We start from the raw sequence: 12,228 nt of genomic DNA, 5'->3' as shown, positions 1-12,228 counted from the left end.
TGATACCGGATCTTGTATTGAAAAACTGATGGAAACAAGCAATTACGTAAAAACCTATGACATGGATAATATTCAATCTAAGAGTTGAATGGAGGTCAAATAAAAGGTTCAACCCAGTGGTACCACTTAAATCTGAACCCAAACCGACTCAACATTCAGTTTTTTTTTTTACTCAGAAAAACCACCCCAGGCGCATAGACCTAGCTGTGCTGGGTCAGCCTGCCATGCTTTTGGTTGCTGTCCTGCCAGTGTAAAACTAAGGGCTTACCCCTCGACTCACAGAGTCGCCAAGCTTCGGCTTCCACAGGGGGGGTGACACCCATGGGGATTTGAACCTAGGCTGCCCGTCAAACGCAACATTGAGTTTTTATTTGAAGATATGTTTTAGAAAACTACATTAGATTTGGGTCGGATGTCCGACCGAATGGAATCCATCCGCACCTCTAACCTCATGAAAATGATGCAACACCTAAAATGAGCCCAAAAGAAAAAAAACATATCAAATGCAGCTCGATCTGTGGATCTACAATATGACCATCATCTGATCTTTGCATTTAATGGTTCCGGGCAAGGGTTACCCATACGGGCTCGTCTATACAGTACATACCTATCATGGGTGATGAGGAATGGTTGCCCAAGAGAGGAAAACCATGGGTGGGTGTTTGTGCTCGGTGGTAGAATATGAGACTTCGATTTTAGTCCCATATCGATGAAGAGAGAGGAGTGAGAGGGGGTGAAGGGTGTATAAAGTGAGGTTGAGAGGACTGTTCAAATCATACCTTTCTCGGCCTTTTGGCTAAGATCAAGTGTAGTATCTGTTCTTATCAGTTTAATATCTGATATGTGGTCCATGTGACCACACGATATTAAATTAATTTCTTTTAGGGGAAGGTGCCACCACAGTAGCTTGCTACTGGGCCCTTCGAGCGTCGCCCTTGCGTTGCACTACTGCACGGGCCTGGCGCACCCCTACCAATCTCTAATGCTAAAATTTTATTAGTTTATCGATTGTGGTGTTTCATTTTCGGTAATGGAAGACGTGAAAACCGGTTGGATTCATGCTGGGTCGTGGATCAGATCTCCACAATTTATTCTATAAAAAACTTTGAAGATGTGTTTGATTGGATTGGTATGTGTCTTTTAGGATTGTGATATATGATCCTGTGATGGTTTCAACTCTTAAGGACTTCGATGGGAAAATAAAATTTGAAACTTGGTGGAACAACTTCTTCAACACACTTACTGAAAATATTGACTAAAAAGTCTAAAACACACAGTCTGATCTGTATAAGAAATTCAGGCTGGAGGTCCGACCAAACCTGACCCATTCACTACTTGGACTGAAAGGGCTCGGCAAGATCCGCCTCGGCCCAATAAGTCCTGTGCCCAGCTCAAACCCTACAAGAGTCTGGTTGTCTTTTGCGAGGCTGAGGCCCAGTCACGCCTGTCAAGCCATAAACAAGGCTTGGTCAAGCTAGGATGGGGTGACCCGATGTCCACCAAAGAATTCCAAGGATCATGTTCAGCAACACTTGAAACATTTATACCAACAGGCTCCGCTTGTCTGGTAGGAGCAACTAGTGCACCTCACCTTGTGTTGGGACGTTGCAGGTTCAAAACCCAATGGTATAATTGTATAACTGGTAGTGGTCTGCCTAACCACCCAGCTTGCCTTTCAAGAATAAAAATGAAACATTTATGGTAATTTTCATTAAGCCATGTTGTTACATGCATCATTACCGTGTGCATATTAGGTAAAAAAACTGTTTACAAAGTTATGGTGAAGGATATAAAACCAAATCTGTTTGCACCTGATCCGTTTTTGATACCTGGTGCAAACAGTTATACGCAATCTATACCCTAACCAACCAAAACCCAAATCCGATATGCACTTAAGCCCATTTTATACACAGACAGAAATTATCTTATACAATCTGTACCTCAATCCAAACCTGTTTCATTTCTGACAACCCAGTACTGGACAAGTAAAATTCTGTTAACAAAGTTATTGTGAAAGGTATAGAAGCAAACAGTTCAAAGCAATCTATACCCCAAATGACTTAAACTGAAACCAGGTATGTACTTGAACCCGAACCTGATCCAAATCCAAATCCAGTCCTGGACATTCTGTAACCCGAACCCAATGCAAGCAGACCTCGAACATGTCAAACTAAAGACTGGGCTGTCCCAGTTTTAGGAGTAAACCTAGAAAGTGGAGCATGACCCGAACCATAGAAGCTCAGTTTCAGGTCCAAACCGAGCTCAACGATAGAGGCTCTGTTCCTGAGACCAATGTGACGCGGCTTAGACGAGCAACAGAGATGGTAGGACTGGAGGAGTTGAAACCGCATACGAGGGAACGTTGTAGTCTGTTCTGTTGGGTGGTTTCAACAAATGAATGTGTTAGTCCCATATCGATCAGCGAGAGATGTTGGTGGCCAAGTCTCTTGTATATAAAGGGGTGGGATGCACCTCTTTAAAATCACGCAGCCGCGTGGTGAGCACAGAGCGAACTATTCTTTCGCCTTTTACTAAAGAATACCGTGTGCTCGCCACTTAAAAACGGCATACGCCTATTTTTGGGGGGCGTTTCCCTCAAGGGAAAACCCTATCAATGTTCTTGATTTAAATTCTTTGCTTCGATCGGGCTATTGTTTTTTGTCATGTTTTATCGTGTCCAAACTTGTCTCGAGTCTCTTTAAGTCTATTGTAAAATCGTTTAAACTTATTTGAATTTTTTACACAAAAATCGATGCTTTCACTTGGTACGGACGGCTCCTTTGTTTGGATATTGAAAGACAGGAGGTGAAAACCCATTTGTTATAGGTTGGGTCGTGGATTGGATCTTCATTCTGGATCCTGACACCTTGGAAGTTATTGGATTTAATTGGCCCGTAATTCCCCCCGTAAGTGCTTTAATTGGCAAATAGTGATTAATCAGCCTCGACCATCCTCATCATTTAGATTCTTTGAAAAATCATGATTAATCACCACAAAAAAATTAGTCATTTACATTTTAAGAATAAAATAATTAGAACTAAAATTATTATAAAAAAAGAGTTCGATAACACAAAACAACAATTTTGAGTCTAAACCCCGTCACGTAAGCTGACCTAAGTTTTGTTTAACTTTCTACCACTAGATGGTATTAAAAAACAGTCAATATTCTCCCCGTAAATATATATAAAAAAAAATCTAGGCATGTGCCCTATGTCGTATCAGTTGCTCCTCACCCTACATCGGATCATCAGATCAGAGATTTTTAGGTACCAAAAATCCATGGTTCCATCACCCCAAGTCTCTATTATGTACTCTGGTTGCTTGTGTGCTGCATTTGGGCCCAGAAAAATCTTTGGGTAAAGGTTTCCCTTATATCCAATTTTCGATCCTATTAATAAGTTAATTTATCATGAAAATAAGTTTCTTTCTTCTTAAAACATAAAACAATTTTGCAAGACATTTTTTTTTAATATGTTTACGTCTAGAATTAAGTTGAGCCTTACTGCCTCAAAATGCTATAAGGCTTACCTCTTGTGTATATTTTTCAAAAATGCCTCGTCATGCTTCATAGGTTTTTAAATCCTTCGTTGGGGTTTTGATAATTGCTTGTTGTAGCACTGCAATGCCAAGACAAATTTCTTTGATTTTCTTGAAAATAAATTCTAATAGAGTTGCCATTTTTCCTGATATTCCAAAAGAGCCATATATTTCTTAAAAAAATATTTTATGACCCAATTTTTCACAACTGTCAAATAGAGTCCCCATAAAGATCAAATAATCAAGATTTTTTCTTTTATAGCTTGAATACAACAATGATCCACTACAGACGGTTGAGATATAGAAATAAATCATGACTTATCTTTCCAGATTCTATTACATCCCACTATACACAGTTTGCAAGAGCACAGCCACGCAGGTCATATTCTTATCTACGAGAGTGCTCCTATTGCATGATAAAACAAGCATAACAACCTTTTCAAAGTAAAGTTAAAATGACTTTTTATGAGGATCTTAGCAAATATCAGGCAGCAGGCAAGTCTTCAAATGGAAATATCTATTTTCTTTAAGTTTTAGCCTTCTTTAAAGGATTGGGGTCAAACCAGGACATGTCATCCCGCTCCTTCCTGTGTAAGAGTCAACATGACCTCATCCTCATCCCCTTGGGAAAGCAACTCCATGCAGGAACTCATGTGCATCATAATAAATTCCTGTTATTTTGTGCTAGAGTGGGGGATGTGAAACCATAGTTAGTTATTAGGTTACAAAATGAATACAGGAAGCAATGTGTTAAAAAGTAATATGAAGCATGCAGTTGGATTCATTTTTGAAAGCGATTGTGGAAGTGTGTGAGAAGTGAAGAAGACAGTGTGTAGGAAGCAATGGAGAAGCAGAAAGCAAAAACACTAAATATTATTATGAAATATAAAAAACAAGAGAAAAACAAGATGGAAGCGATATAAATTGAATGAGAAGCAAAGAGAAAGCATGTTGCCTTATAAAGCAGCAAGTGTGCTTCTCACAAATAAGAAGCGAGTCTTCCCTTCCATTTTCTAAAGCATGCTTCCTCACTAAGTGAGTACTTCTAGTAACTATGTGTGAATCAGTCAGAAACATAGGAATGTGGGCTAGGTCCAATGCAAGTACAACCCAAATTGAGTTTAAAATTTAAACTCATTTGTTAGGCCTTGGGCATGGACCATTAATAACAACTTGCCCAAATCAAATCAGGGCAAACCCACTAGATTTGACCTACAACAAGTATCATAGTAAGATATTATAGACACCACAATTTTGACTGAGTCATTTCATGTCAGGAGTCATATGCCAAAATTCAGTATTTTTGGCTAATTTTAAAATTATGCTAAATTTAAATTTATTTTTTGGCCTCCAAAATGACACTTACAAGATTTTTGTCCAACATATCAATTAAATTAGAGGATTTTAGCTTTGCAACAAGCCAGAAATCAGGTCAATCTGACATTTGAGCCAAATGTTATGACCAAAAGAAGGTGAATTATTTAGTAAAAATCCACTTTTTTAGGTAGATTTTATTTTGAGTACTTTTTTTTACCATCAAAAAGATCAAATTTGGTTTTTCACTTAGAATATTAAAGTAAAGAATGTTAGCATTTCAACGCATTAAAAATCTCTTCAAAACAACATCTAGAAAAAAAGATATGGCCAAAATAAGTTAACATGTCGAACCTGTTTAGCATGTTTTTCTAACAACAGTTCATGTGTCATTAGAAAAATGCTAACGGCATATGGATTGATCTAGATCTCCTATCTCACCCACCTTCAGAACCTGCACCTAGCTGGAGTACTACTTAAGCCCGATGTGAGATTTGGTTTGTTCTTATGCTTACTTAATTTATTTAATTTAAGTGTGAATTTGACTAACCTTCGTATATTGTTCATGTGTCTTGACTTTTTTTCGAGCCTTAGTAGCTTATGCCATCAAGCTCATTTTACTAGGACTTGTATACGAGGTACATGAACCTACAAAGCTGAAGCCCATGTTGAAGATTTCAAGCCCTTCGTGCAACTGATCCTTTCTCAACAGTGGTGGAAAGGCGTGCAACTTGAAGAGTGAACCTCATAAACTCTCAAGTTCGGATCTAGATTTTGATTCAAATTAAAATTTTCTTTTAAAAAACCCTCCTTTTTATCTTTTGAAAATTTGGGGATCTATAGAATAACGATTATAGTGGGACCACTTGTTTAGACTTCAAAATTGTCATCTTCAGGATTTTCAGCGCTGCATGGTTAATACATTTATTCTTCTTTATTTTTTAGATATTGGATCAATCTCATATCCAAAATCCAAGTTTTTGCTTTCTTTCAAGTTTGACTATGTCCTGTTGATAGAGTCGTATCTGCCTCTTTGTAGCTCATATTTTCATGTTCTAAGACTTGTTGAAAAATAGACAACTGACCCTATAGTTCTCATTTTTATCATGGATTTAGATTTTGGGCCTCAAAAAATGCAAAAAATTAAGAAAATAATTAGTTTTAAAATGTTTTTTATAGACCTATTCTTGCTTCTTAGACAATATCTCGACACTCTGGTGTTAAAAACTATTGTTTTTATAGTCATTGAAAAGTTGAGACATAGATCTAAAAGTTTTTCTTTTTGGGCCAAAACCAAAAACCCCTCTAGGGTCCTCGTTAAAGGATTCCAAAATTTGAGACAAAAATCTGGTCTACAAACAATAGTCGTCATACAATTTGTGTTCTAGAAGTCATTTCTCTCTAATCACTTATTAGTTTAGGACGATCTTAGTGGAGTTGAAAAGCTAACATCCCATTCTGCCTTTGTTATTTTTACTATTTCCAATTTCTGGCATTAGTGGTCCAAAATTAGTTTAAAATAGTTAGAAAAGGTGCTCCAGTGCCTATTTTTCTCCTATCTTGGGTTCATTGTTGAGGCTCTATCTCAACGTTTGTTAGTTTCTTTTTTGATGAATAGGATATCATTGAAAAGGTCTTTGAGTTTGATTTCTCTATTGCTTTTGGAGTTTTTTAAAAATCTATCATTTTCTTAGTCCAAAATTAGTGTAAAAAATCTGAAACGGATATTGGATTTCATGAGAATCCATTGACTCTTTAGTTTTGGATCTGATCTGGTTTTTGGGTACCAAAATCCTATGATTCTATCACCCCAAGTCTCTATTCTGTCCTTTGGTTGCTTGTGTGTTGTGTTTGGATCTGGAGAAATCGTTGGGTAAAGGTTTCTTTTAGATCCAATTTTTTATCCTATTAAAAAGTTAATTTTCTGTAAAAATCAATTTCTTTCTTCTTAAAACATAAAACAATATATATCATGTTTTTTAGTGTTTATTTATTGCTACATAGGTAGATACCCTAGGTAGAATTAGATATTTTCTTATTTGCTTTAGTCTAAGGAATTTACTTAGAAACTCTTGTTGGAGAATATCCTAACACAATTTTTCTTATAAAAAATTCAATAACCTCTAACCAATCAGGTGTTCATTTTGTGTGAGATATTGTCTGTAATGTCTTTGTTTTCTCTCATTTTATCCTTATTTTCTTAAGACTTTGATTGTAGAGTCTCTATTTTCCTGCTTGGATTTTCAAAACCCTTAATCATGTCTTACATTTTAGATCTTCAGATCTCTCCATTAGCATCAGAAGCCATCAACTTTGGTATATCGTGTTGGACTAAGCAAGTTGCTCACATGTACTAGAAGTCATAGCTTGGGTATATAGCGAAAGGTTCGGTAAGAGAAAGCCTTAACCCATTAAAGTGACTTAACAGGTTCGTGGAGCAATCGAGAAGACCTAGAAAACTTGGTTTTCAAAATTTTTGATCTGTATGTTGTGTGGTTTAAGTGATTTTTTGTTTGTGGATAGATCTCAAACCAATGGGTCAGAAGAAAGATTCCCATATGGATCCTCATAAGAACCCAAACTCATCTAATCAGAGACATGGTTTCGAGAACCCCAAACCAAATATATAACATGAGTCCATAGCCCAAGATCCGCCTAGAAACTCTAGGAAAAAACCTCGAGGTATTAGAGAGTTGTGAGCCATGATGGGTGGCAGTTCATACCCCGAAATGGTGGTGACTATCCCATATGGATGAGATTCTTTCGATCAACACAATGTGGAAGAGACTGATTCAGAAAATAAAGAGGGAGATGTCTAGTCTGAGATGTCAAGTAAAGGAAAGGGAATAATCTAAGATTTTTCAAAGGAGGCTGCTTTGGAGGAATTGGAAAACCTGAACGCTGCCATGAAATTAATGATGCAAGAAATCTATTAGAAATTCATGAAAAATGAGGCCAAGTTGAGAAGTTACAAACATAAGGGTCAGAGTGTCCCTGTCAGAAGAGTTCAGTCAGTGTGCTAAAGATAGTAGTCCCAACAGTCTGTGCCACATCCTCCCAACCCAATGAATACGGGCAATGGTTTTAAAATTTGGAGGAAGAGATGAGAAACATGAGTCACTAGATGAAGGAAACAAAAGTTGAAAGAAGACTATATGAGGTCCAAGATTTTGTCTCGAGTCAAGATAATGAATGTAAAACCCATAATTTTTTAGGATTATTAATAAATAAAGAACTCATTTTTTTTATCTCTAAATTAGAAATGTGTTTCTAGCTTTTGAATTTTATTTATTGATATATTAAATGTTCATTTGTTTATTCAAGTCAATCAGGGCATAATTTGCATTTATATAACTATTTTGGACTATAAATAACTATATATATATATTATATTTAAATATATTTTTGATAGAGTTTATAAATTATTGGGGTGTATTTGTGCATTATGTGGCTCTTGGTAATGGTTTATAGGATAATTTGCTATTTTTGGTTAATCATGTTACACTACAAGAAAAATGTGTATTGACGACGGATGCTATCCGTCGCTAGTCCATCACTGTACATCTTTGCGATGGATTTGGCGACAGAATAGCAACGGATAGCATCCGTCGCATAACCCTAGTCACTAAATTGGATAGAATTTATCTGTCACTAATCCGTTGCTATGTTGTGACAGCTTAGCGATGGATTATGTACGTCGCAAATTCATCGTTAAATGGAGACCAATTTGGTTAAGCGATAGGATTTAATCTATCGCTATTTTCGTCGCTACCATTTATCGATGGATGCGTATCTGTTGCTAATTTTCGTCGCTAATTTGGCGATGAAAATTAGTGATGGCTTAAATTCCGCCGCAAACAGATGACTGCTTCAAATTGGCGATGAAGTAGCGACAAATAATGTCCGTCGCTAATTTGTAATAAAATTTATTTTTTTTTTTAAATATTTTGAAACTCGAGAAAAATTTATCATACAATTCATATATGCTGCTTATAAAAAAATAATACAAATAAAAAATGCATACAAATTAAAAAGAAATGCTAAGTTAAGCAAACTTTAACTACCAAGTACAATCCTTGCGAAGTTATAATTAGTTACAAGTTTGTCAAACAAATTAAACAAAAAAATCTAATCCTCACCAAGATTTTGGGCATCATTCTCTTCATTTTCTCGATCTGCCCCTTCCTCTATGCCTCCATCAGCTCCTCTACGCTGATCATCTCCAGCATCCTACAAAAGAGAACCAAAATGTTAGTATTTATAAACAAAACATAATGAAATAAATTATATGCAATCCACCTAATCTAATACAACAAAGTAAATGGTTAAATGACACATAGACTAGTAATAAACTGAAAGACATTAACAAAATTATAAGAAAAAAATTATAGCAATTCAATTATGCATACTTGACGGGCACCTAAGCTCATGTTGAATGCAGATGAAGTTCCCCTGTCTTGAAAAAAGTTGCACAACTCATTACGGACAAGGTTGAGAATGTCATCATTTAAAAAGTGTTGCATTTTGTCCTCAAGACGCTGACAAACACCATCCTAAGACATAGCAGGGTCAATAGGACATTAGGAGTTGATGCTGGCAGAAGAACTCTATGAGCCTGGGCTGCAGGAGGCAACGACTGGTGTGATGTTCATGTTACTCCCAAACCCGAACACATGACCCTTTTTGGGTTCACCTGTACCAGTCACCCATGCTACAGGATCAAAAGACGGATGATGAGTAGAGTCATCGCCATATTGCTGTATCATTTGCTGCTCGTATGACTCATACAAAGTAATAATTAGAATATGAATTAATAATTAAGAATTACAATATTTATGGCAACATAATTCGAAGTGACTTGTATATTACAATGTTTATTAATACAATAAATACATAGTGTTGTCACTCTCAACTTCTCTTATACAAAATCTCACGTGCTCTTACGTTTATATGTTTTAACAAACACATCCTTGTAAGGCACAATGCTTCCTTTTTCTGCTTCCTGCAATATGACATGATATAAAAAATTGATTAATAAGTATGCAAAAATACTTACAAATTTGACGATATATATATATATATATATATATATATATATATATATATATATATTGATGACTTACCATTTTCTTCTGTTGGCTGCCAAAAAGTCCTAGATCCACCTATGTGTAGATATGCATCGAGCATCGTTGCTCGGTTTTGTGCAGCCTTTGCTGAGCGATTTCAAAAATTATTGCTCGCCCACTTGTCGCACATGCCCCTCCCAATAATCTCTCCTGACAGTAGCCGGCCCATGGCCCTTCCACTGCAGTAGATCATCTATCCCACCAGTTGCTTTCTTTGTTGCAGTCTTCATATTATGCAACATGTTGGCAAATCGATTGACAACCACCTTCTATCACACTATCCTCGCATCCTTCTCCTCGTTTGCACTCGAGAAGCGATGAGAGGTTCACAAATACTTTTAGAACATTAGCACACATAAATATAAAACACTGCTTGTTATTATAAATGATTGCATACCATGAATGAGGAAATTAAGTTGTCCAACACCTCTCTCGGGTACTCTTTTCATTACGCTACCGGTCTTGGAAGATGATGCAATAATGACTTCGTAATTGTTCGTATTACTTCTTGCTGCTCAAACCTCGCACTGTACATGAAAAGATACACATTAACAATCGATTGTCAATATACATTTTTTATAAGTTAAATATTAAACAAGTGACAATGAAATACTTACGGTCGACCATCGATATACACTATTTGAATTACTTGTTGTGGGTCACACTGAGAAGACCCTGCATCCGGTGTAGGTGCCATGTATAGGCGAAACAACACCTACAGAACAATGAGTTAGAAATTCACACAATGTACATTTCAACTAATCAAATATATAATTATTTAAATGATATACCTATTGAAGAAAACTGTGAAGATGAAGGCTCAGACTGGATACCACTAGGTGCTCGACGAGTGTGTCCTCCATGAACCATATTCTACTAAATAAAAATATACTGACAATATATTCAAACATTGCAATACATTTCAATATATTCAAATCAATACAATACATTTCAATACATTTAAATCGTTCAAATCATTCAGATCAAATTGAAAAAAACTTCATGCAAGACATTCAAATATTGCAATACATTCAAATAATTCTAACACGTTACATGTTCATTCAATTCATAACTCTATACCTATCGAACATACATAATTAATTCAAAAAATATCTAAGACATACAATACATTCAAACATTACAATACATTTTAATACACTCAAATCATTCTAGTCATTCAGACCAAATTGAAAAAACTTCATGCAAGACATTCAAATATTGTAATACATTTCAATATATTCAAATCAATACAATACAATTCAATACATTCAAATCATTCAGATCAAATTGAAAAAAACTTCATGCAAGACATTCAAACATTGCAGTACATTTCAATATATTCAAATCAATACAATACATTTCAATACATTCAAATCATTCAAATCATTCAGATCATTTAGATCAAATTGAAAAAAACTTTATGCAAGACATTCAAATATTGTAATACATTTCAATATATTCAAATCAATATAATACATTTCAATACATTGAAATCATTCTAATCATTCAGATGAAATTGAAAAAAAACTTCATGCAAGACATTCAAACATTGCAATACATTTCAATATATTCAAATCAATATAATACATTTTAATACATTCAAATCATTCTAATCATTCAGATCAAATTGAAAAAAACTTCATGCAAGACATTTCAAACATTGCAATACATTTCAATATATTCAAATCAATATGATACAATCATTGCCAGTTGTATTTCACTAGCTCATGAATGATTCATCATCACTTGTCTGACTTTTATACTCTTCTTCTTCCTCTTCCTCGTCGTCATCATCATCTTTTTCTTCATTTAGCACCCATCCACTTCGTATATCATTTGGATCACATTCTTCTATGCATGTGTCATCAACCAATAGATATATGACATGCATACCATGTACGATATCGTGGCCATTAGATAAATCATACATATCATCTGATTGATAGTATTCACCCTCTTCAGCAATTTTGCCTTCCTGTAACTGATCATACTTGGGGTATAGTTTAGACTTCACCTTACAAACTGCCCACCATTCATTTCTATCTGACTTTCTTGTACTTGGATATGAAGTATAGTAAACTTGTTGAGCTTGCGAGGCTAATATGAATTGTTCATATGTTCCAAACCTTGACTTACCATTCACCTCCACAATGCCTGAGACTTTGTCGACTCTTTTTGTTGTGAGATCAAATCATTGACACTTGAATAAAGTTAAGCTATTATTTGTGCCTAAGTAAGTCAACTTCATTAT

General features: G+C 35.5%; 2 non-coding genes across 2 annotated transcripts; both read left to right on the top strand.

Moving 5' to 3' along the window:
• Positions 1 to 775: 775 nt before the first annotated feature.
• LOC149826741 (U2 spliceosomal RNA) lies at positions 776 to 972 on the top strand. The gene has a single exon (XR_016435821.1). It is a non-coding gene; the product is annotated as a U2 spliceosomal RNA (small nuclear RNA).
• A 1,516-nt stretch (positions 973 to 2,488) lies between these two features.
• On the top strand, positions 2,489 to 2,607 carry LOC149826740 (U5 spliceosomal RNA). Its single transcript, XR_016435809.1, has one exon. It is a non-coding gene; the product is annotated as a U5 spliceosomal RNA (small nuclear RNA).
• Positions 2,608 to 12,228: the final 9,621 nt, after the last annotated feature.

Source organism: Nuphar pumila, chromosome 10, assembly GCF_984573655.1.
Source record: "Nuphar pumila chromosome 10, dmNupPumi1.hap1.1, whole genome shotgun sequence".
Lineage (NCBI taxonomy): Eukaryota > Viridiplantae > Streptophyta > Magnoliopsida > Nymphaeales > Nymphaeaceae > Nuphar > Nuphar pumila.
The sequence above is the reverse complement of the archived record's forward strand: the minus strand, read 5'-3'. Positions and strand labels throughout refer to the sequence as shown.